Genomic DNA, 9254 nt, shown 5'->3' with positions numbered 1-9254 from the left:
TATGTGTGGGTTATATAACGGCATAAACATTCCCTTTAGCTCGGTAACGTTTAATCATTGGTTTTTGAACCGTGAACGCGAATCTTAGATACGGATCCATAGGGTTTGACATCCCCACTCGGGCTAGTGGCGCTAGCATTTAACGAGTGTTTAATACTTCGTAGACATACGCACTTGCCAAGTGTACTTTCAGGGGGTATAAACGTTAAGTTAGTTACCAAGTGCCCACGGTTAACATATACTTTATCATACTGTTTTGAAACGCTCTTTGTAGCACTGAAATCTCGTGGCCTATCTTACATACTGTTAAACTATAGCTCACCAACCTTTGTGTTGACGTTTTTAAGCATGTTTTTCTCAGGTGCTTGAGGTTAGCTTCCGCTTTGTACTAGTCGTGCTGTAGACACCCGCTGCTTAGAGTTGTCATCGCATGAACTACTTTATTTTGCATTCAAACATTCGTACTTTTGAACTATGACTTGTAACGACCATTGTGGTCACATACACTTGTTATTTGCTTCTACTTAGTGAAGCATGCTTTTGAAATGTAAAACATTTGATGTCGGTTATGACATCACCTTTTTATCGTGAATGCAACTTCTTTAATTACAGCATATAGTACTTAACCTTGTAATGATCCTGTTGTTGATGATTCGTACACGATGGTTTTGTACGGGGCATCACATTTAGTATAAATACGAAGATTAAGAGAATAAACATATTATGCATAAATAATAAATTTAAGAATAAACATTAGTATGCATGAAATAAATAATAATTAATTGCATAATTAATCATAAATGTTACATAACATAAATATAAATGTTAGTGAAGTTAATAAGAGTTAAATTACAGAAATATAATTCAGCCGGTATAACCGACCATAGATAACTTAAATAACATAAATATAAATGTTAGTGAAGTTAATAAAAGTTAGATTACAAAAATATAATTCAGACGGTATAACCGACCATAGATAACTTAAATAACATAAATATAAATGTTAGTGAAGTTAATAAAAGTTAGATTACAGAAATATAATTCAGGCGGTATAACCGACCATATTAAATAACATAAATATAAATGTTAGTGAAGTTAATTAAAGTTAGATTATAGAAATATAATTTTACTTATGATGATAATAATATTTACCTTACTAATAAATAACAGAAGATATCTTTAAAGAATTTCTTACCTTGATTAGTGACTTGTGCTTGCTTAGATAAACCTTGATTATACAGAGCACTTCGTGCTGATAACGTGTTATAATTTAGTAGTTTATAACTACCTTTAGTGGCCTATTAACTACTTAAATATGTAACAATATATAAGAATAAAGAGAGAAGAAATATTGATATTGATATTTCAAGAGAAAATGGTACACCATTAAATGGCTACCATACATGCATATTTATAGTGTAAAATATTACTATGAAAGCTATACAAAGTTGACTATAAAATTTATCATCCATATCTCCATATGACTTTTTGTACGTTCATATTATAACAATATTAATATTTTTGACAAAAAAAAAAAATGTTATCTGACTTTAACTTTATGCTTTAAAACCATATCAATAAAGTTACATATCGCCCAATGGGCTAATAGCTCACTGGTACACATTGCTTCAAAATGGGTGCATATTCGAGTCTCACTTTTGACAAGAAAGTTGGATATTACTCGATCTTGTCACACACCAGGTATGGATTTGGGTCCTTTTGCCAATAAAGTTACATATCTACATTGTTTCTATTAATGGCGCAACTATTGTTGAAACTATCTTCACTTTTCTCGTAGTTTAATGCATATCAAAGATCAAAGATTCCCAATAAATCGAAATGTTTCTCGAAAATTGTCTTTACGTTTTTTTTACTTGTATAGCTTCCTTTTGGTTTTTCCGTATTTTTTTACTTTCTTACTAGCTTAAGACCCGCGAATTTGCGGAGTTTTCTTAGGGACGAATCAAAATTTGATTTCTCTGAATAATTATTTTTTGTATAGTATTTGTTAGGTCGTTAAGAAATCAAAATAGTTTCAATAGTAATGTTTAATTACTCATAATGGTCCAAATGGGTTGAATATCTTATGGAATTGGAGAGCTTCGGTCAGAGGCAGATCATTAGATGAATTAAGGGAGCTTCAGTTAGTATTAGTAGACAAAGTTGACTATACATATATGGTATATCTTTACACCCACCTGACCCGCTCATTTGGCTACATATACGCAATAAAGTGAGTGACATGAGCAAAAGAAACAATGAGATGTGAATGATTTCAATGTATGTACGCTCTTATTTACATTACTACATTCCATATGTTGCAAAATTATAACTATAAAAAAGCATACAATTAAGGCGTTTAAGTAGCCTTAACATTTAACTCAAATGATTTTGGTCAATTATAATGCAATGAGAATTCGAACATTTATTTCTCCTTATTCTCAGACGATGAATTCGGGTTTACGCTGTATCAATGAATGTACCTCACTGGATTTTCAAGTTCCGATTCAAATTCAACATTTTCCTGAAACATTATGTACACGAAAGAGTTTTAAGATTTATTTAACATGTGATGGAAATAAATTGCTATTTTACAATAAGTGTCAAAAGCTTCCTCAAGTCTGATAAAAACACAAACATGAACCACCTTACTTTGATTGCCACATTGTTTGTGTTTGTCTTCCAGAGCCAATAAAACTTCCCAAACGTTAAAACGTACCCGATGTATCATAATACAAATAACATTGAAGTAAACATGTTATATATATATATATATATATATATATATATATATACCTTACCTTTTGAATACGGAATCGACACTGCACTGATTGCTTCTATGAATAGAGTAAGCAAGCATACCGCAGCCCAAAACCATCTTGAATAAATTTAAATTTGTACTCAACTTGATATGGCTTGACAAAATGTCCAGCCGATGGGATGATATTCGACAAGTATTTTGTCACTAGTCTTAGCCACATGCTCAATATAACATAAACTCAAATTTCACAAATATGTGCATTGAATAAGTAATATGATCAATTTTATTTAAATATATAAGTCCTAATGAGACACTCCAGGTACCTACCAAACCCAACATTTACTATTTTCTCAATTCGCCCAAAAAGTTGCGAAAATTTGACCCATAAGTGAAAAACACTTCTTTCATTTAGTGGTCAAATTCTAACTAACATTTGCTCATTTGAACCATAGTTAACTTCTTTTAACTTCATGACCCATAAGTGAGAAACACGGCCCAAATTGTTGCATCACAGGTTAAAAACACAAACCTAAAGATTTGATCCTAATGATATTATGTATTTGCAATTAAATAAAGGTACTTAAGATTTTTACTACCGCCATTATCAAGAAATTCTACTAAAGTTAGTGATACATTAGTCATGTGTTTAATTGGTTTGGTGATTAGTTACTAACCTTTTTTTGATCGCTTTGCCTCTTGGAAGCCTCTACCCATTTAGCTCTCTATGCCTTTTTACCTACAATGAAACCAAAATCATAAACTATTAGAGAAGAAACAATAGATGAACCTGTGTTGATCGTCAATGAACAACTAAATAGTATTGTTTGAAGTTTAATAACGAATTCAAGTTGTATTGTTGATCCATTGTTTGTCAATGGATAAATATTTATATGGAATGTACATTTAGTTTATTTAATATCAGTTGATGCACAAAAAGGTAGGCGTGTGTCTAATAGAAAACAACACAAGAGTACTTGAGAACACATTATCTGGTGGCATGATTAAGTCTATATTAGTGAAAACGGTTAATCGAACACATTTGACTCCTACACATTTTTCATATGTATAGAATAAAGAGAAAATATGTAAACTCTTCAAGTTTGTATATATGATAGACATACATCTATGATAAGGAAGTAGACTTTACTTTATGTCTTATATCAAATTTCAGTACAATTGTCTGATTCATAGTACCCACAACCAAACCCAATGTATATCATTCTTTCCACAAACCACCCAAAATAAAATAAATCGAATGCGGGCACTACATTTACCCGACGTACCTACTAATTAGCTTATGAACACAATTCTCATTGTGAATTACGATAAAGATTATCAGTATTCTAATTATTGATTTACTCATCATAATATGAGTTATTATTCAAATAACAGATGGGACTAACATCAAAATCAGAATGAGAAACAGATTAAAGTTTATGATAAAAAAACGCACATAATTCATGAACTTCTTCACATTTATAAATAATTTATGAACAGCAAAAACTGATTTAAGTCAGAGGATATGTCTTCACCTACGTTGACCCATTAGACGACCCGCATGACCCGTCCATTTTGCAACATCTAATGAACACACAAAGGAATTAAATTTGTACCTTTGATGTAAAACATGCTGCTCATTTTGTTTCATGATTCATGACATGAAATCTACAAATAACAATAATCACGTACAAATTTTAATTATAAACTAATTAAATACCTTTTTGTATAGTGTAATGTGCCCGTTGTTAACATCAGGGATTGAAAAAATCGATCTTCAGATATTATATGTTGTTAACATCAAGGATTGCAAGGTCGATCTCAGAGATTATTCGATGAAACCCTATTATTGATTCGTAAGCGATTAAATAGCTAGACCTCATAAACTGAACATTACCTGATTTGATAAACGTTAGGGTTAATCAGAAACCATTTTTTCTTCATACAATCACGTTCAGATGTTCGATTCAGGAGACCAAAGATGTAAAGTTGAATTTGATTGTAGACGTGTGTGTTTGGGGAGAGAATTAGGGGTTTTTCCCCTGTAATTTGAAAGTGAAAGAATGAAAATGTAAAAACCCCTATTTTTCTTGTTTCACCCCGTGTTTTTTTTTGTTTTTTTAATTGTAGGGGTATTTTAGTCATCAAATAACTAATCAAGGTGATTAGAGGTCATAATTTTGATTAGAAAATTTGGATGTCTAGATTATGGATGTTAATGATAATATAAAGCTAGGATTAGTGATTTGAATTTTAAATGATGTATTTTCAGCTTTGTTGTTATTATATAAAGAGATTGCAAGTACCTTTAAATCTTTAACCTGATGTCGATCTCTTTATACATGAAAAAAAAATCGGGCTAAATTTTACTTCACAAAACATGGAAAAAAAAATAAATAAAAAAAACGTTAACATTCTTCACGGTCAATATTATCTTGAATGTTATTTTTGTCGATCGTTTTTCCGACTAAATAATAACATTCATCACGAAGTGTCTTTTTTAAATGTTCATATTTTCGTGTGATCTTGATGCCTAAAAAAAATATTCCAAAAAAACGAAAAAAAAAATTGCTTCCCCAGGCCCTATATATATATATATATATATATATATATATATATATACTAGTGAAATGACTCGTGAAATCACGGGTTTGTTTAAACAAAATAATTTAATGATATATTTTAGGTATTAAGTGAATGTAAATGCTAGTCATTTAAACATTAACTTGATCTTAATATAATCTTTGATAGCTTCACTTATCTCCTTCACGATTCTGCTCACCTTCATACACATTCTTCTGTTTCTTTTAAACCATATGAAATATAGAGCAACAATTATCTTCAAGTCCAAATATATAGCAAGTCTTATTATCACATTCCAAAGATAAGTACAAAACTAATATATGTAGTCACATTATAAAGCTACTTACATTCTATTCTATTCCTAACTGGAAAAAAAGAACAAAACACAAAATCGGTTATAAAATTTCATGTACTACCTAAAATCCCACATAAATAACAAATAACAATAAGAATTCAGAATCAAAATTATATAAGAAGATAAGACCATAAACGGCTTTAAATTTATAAATGTAAACAAAAGCTTACAATATCATATTCGAAACAGAGTCTTGAAATCCAAACATCGCTTAAATTATGTAACCCATAAATAAAAAGATGTGAAGTTAAAAATGCAATGTCTAGTACTTTTAACTTAGTTCGACCTATATCAAACAATTACAACAATTCACTACTTAATAACTCATTGTACAATAACATACCATCATCTTCTCGAGAGTAAGTATTACACCACACCATCTTCTCAGTTATCATCAACTAATTAGAAACAAAGTTAATTCACATAAGTTGGTACATAGATTTATTAAACAAAATAACACATAAAGCTTAAAGCATGTGTGTAACTTTAAGTACGTTAGCTCTTAATTCAAATAATAATAATTCAATAATATTGTATAAATACCTCCTCCTCAATCAGGTGGCTATGTGCAACCTTACAAACTTTAATATTATGTGGCATCATTTTCACAAAGTTCATTCCTATGTTCAGAAGCACCTTTATATCACAATTCAATACACATTAGTGAATCTGCAATTATTTCAAAACAAAAAGCATCAATACAACACACTAATTTTAAGATAGCATTTCGAGATAACATATATGACTATAACTATAGCAATGATTATATAAGAAAAAGAACTTAATACTTTAAGTACATCCTTGCACATCACATAATACATATATAGTCTACTACAATAAAGTATAAACAATACAAACTCCCATTACCTATGTACCACTTCACTGTACACATAATATAGTCATAATCAAACTCAATTCTCACATGAAGTTAAAAGTTTGTTAACAACCTGATCACAATTGTATCCTTCCATTGAGTTGTACAGAGAATATCAAGTTTAAATTCATCACTCTAGTTCCTTGCATATTGGACGTAAAGAAAGAATCACGCAGAAGATAAAATAGATTATGAGAACCATCATATTAATGAGACTTTTAAGGCCATACTTAAGACTACTAAAAAAGTATGTCAAGAACATCGTCTTGTATCAAATTCGTTGGCAAAACCATCACCATCACCACCACCGGCTACACAAGAGCAAAATCGAAAAAGACATTTGTAGGCAAAATACATAAGAAAACCCATTGATGAACATGAAAAATCCCAAAGAATTATTCATTTTGACATGAGCACTTAGTGGTCTGTTGACTACCCACCCAAATTGCATCTAATTTACCCATAATTGTAATCTGTTACCAAGAAAAAATAGAATAACATATTTGAAGCTTTCGGGTTTGAGGCCGAGCTTCATGAAGACAAAACTCCAGTTTTAAAACCCTTGTCTTCAGCTCCTGATCAACCCTACGATGTTTCCCCAACTATCACGGCAAAAATGTACATTTATAACCACATATCAATAACCATTACTCAATGAACATTTAGAAAACCTAATCAAATTCACACCATCTCCAGTCATATGGAATTTGTGATTCCTATTAGAAAACCTTGATCAAATTTCAAATCCAGAATAAATCCATCACGGTAAATCAATCATATATATATATATATATATATATATATATATATATATATATATATATATATATATCTATTAGAAACGAATTATAATGTAACTATATGATAATAGAAACTCTGGATCATAAATCCATCATAAAAATACCTACCGTTGTCCAATTTCTCCCATCGAGGAGTTAGACAAACGACTCTGGATCAAAAAACCAATAAAGGGTTAAACATCGAAGGTGTGTTTATCGGAATTTAGGCAATAAACCAAATTAGGTTTTCTGATTGCTCCCATCGTAATCAGATTTTCAAAATCATGGATTAATCGTGATATTCAAAGATAGACTATGATCCAGAGTTTCTAATATCATATAGTTACATTATAATTCGTTTTTGAGAATTTTTTAGGGTTTTTGTAAAGGAGAGAATACGAAGGGTTTTTGGCGTATGGAATGCCGTAATGAATGGTTGATGAATGATTTACAGATTTACTCCATATCTTTATAATTTTAATTGCTTAATTTTTTTTTTAATGCTTATGACATCATCAACATGCTCTCAAATTTTTCCTTTTTTCTTTTTGACTTTCTTTTATGAAGGGAAATAGTCTTTTTATGACATCATAATTTTAGGCAATATAATAGAAACTATATATATATATATATATATATATATATATATATATATATATATATATATATAGACAAAATTGCTGAAATGGTCCCTGTAGTTTGTATCAAAATGCTAATTTAGTCCCCGTAGTTTTTTTTTATGGATTTCGTCCTCGTAGTTTGTAAATGATGCTGATTTCGTCCCTCTGACTGACGACCGTTAAAAAAATCTGTTAAATCTAGTCATGTGCTAGACATGTGAGGGTAATTTTGTCATTTCATATCTCATCTTCATCATAAGTTGTCATTTTATCTTCTGCTTCGTCCCCATTCGTATTCAATTTTAAGAAACCAAATTAAAGTAAAATCATTTACAAATCAAAATTAATAACAAATAACAATAAAATCAAAATCTACCTTTGTCCCCATTCGTATTCAATTTTAAGAAACCAAATTAAAGTAAAATCATTTACAAATCAAAATCAATAACAAATACTGTAACAAATAAAATCAAAATCTACCGTAATTAATTTGTAAATATAACAGTATTGCTAAAAATCAAAACCTACCAATCAAAGGCTATCCTATATAATTTGCAAATTAAAAGCTATCCAATTTCTACTTCACGACACCAAGCCAAAACCCCACACTTAAGATCGTTGACTTCATTTTATCAAAACGCAGATCCATGCCATTATAATTTTAAAGTGATAACGATAATATGACAACGAATTAAGTTACCTTCGAGCCTATTTTCAATTTCTGCTTCGAATTGATGCCATACTCATCAAACCGCGAAAAATTCTCAAACCCACTTGCTGCTGTAACCACCGTTGCAGGTGGTTATGCCGGGATTCAAGGTCGCCGGTGGCCGGAGATGGTGGCCACTTTGTCATTGGGTGTTTCCCTTTTGAACAAACCAGATCTGCAACACGACCTTCTTGCAACACGGCCTTCGTGAACGATTCATGAAACACATGTAAAATCGAATGAATCTGATGACGATTTTGTGATGGGTGTTCAATTGCAGGTTCCTGAGGTAAAATGTTTGTTTTTGATTAAGCAAACAAATCGATTAGGGTATTTATTTAAGATATTGTTTTGCGATGGGTGTTCCAATAGATTAGGGTTTATGCGATGGGTGTTGTGATTTAATTACAGAGCATTTCAACCAAATGTATTTACCAAAGTGTTTATTTAAAAATATGTCTTCAGATATATTGATTAGGGTGTTTATTTAAGATTTTTTATTGTTTTGGACTTGAAGAGTTTTTGTATCATGTTAATGGAAGTGTTTGAAGAAAGTGAAAAATTAGGGTTTGTTCA

General features: G+C 30.5%; 1 long non-coding RNA gene across 2 annotated transcripts; it reads right to left on the bottom strand.

Annotated features, from left to right (window-relative positions):
• Positions 1-2266: 2266 nt before the first annotated feature.
• LOC139894382 (uncharacterized) lies at positions 2267-4871 on the bottom strand. Of its 2 annotated transcripts, XR_011774960.1 has the most exons (4): positions 4479-4871; positions 4294-4342; positions 2802-3497; positions 2267-2524 (listed from the first exon to the last, which is right to left on the bottom strand). It is a non-coding gene; the product is annotated as an uncharacterized lncRNA (long non-coding RNA). The 2 variants fall into 2 exon arrangements; XR_011774961.1 differs by lacking the exon at positions 4294-4342.
• Positions 4872-9254: the final 4383 nt, after the last annotated feature.

This window comes from Rutidosis leptorrhynchoides, chromosome 2, assembly GCF_046630445.1.
Source record: "Rutidosis leptorrhynchoides isolate AG116_Rl617_1_P2 chromosome 2, CSIRO_AGI_Rlap_v1, whole genome shotgun sequence".
Lineage (NCBI taxonomy): Eukaryota > Viridiplantae > Streptophyta > Magnoliopsida > Asterales > Asteraceae > Rutidosis > Rutidosis leptorrhynchoides.
This window is presented reverse-complemented; position numbering and strand designations above follow the sequence as displayed.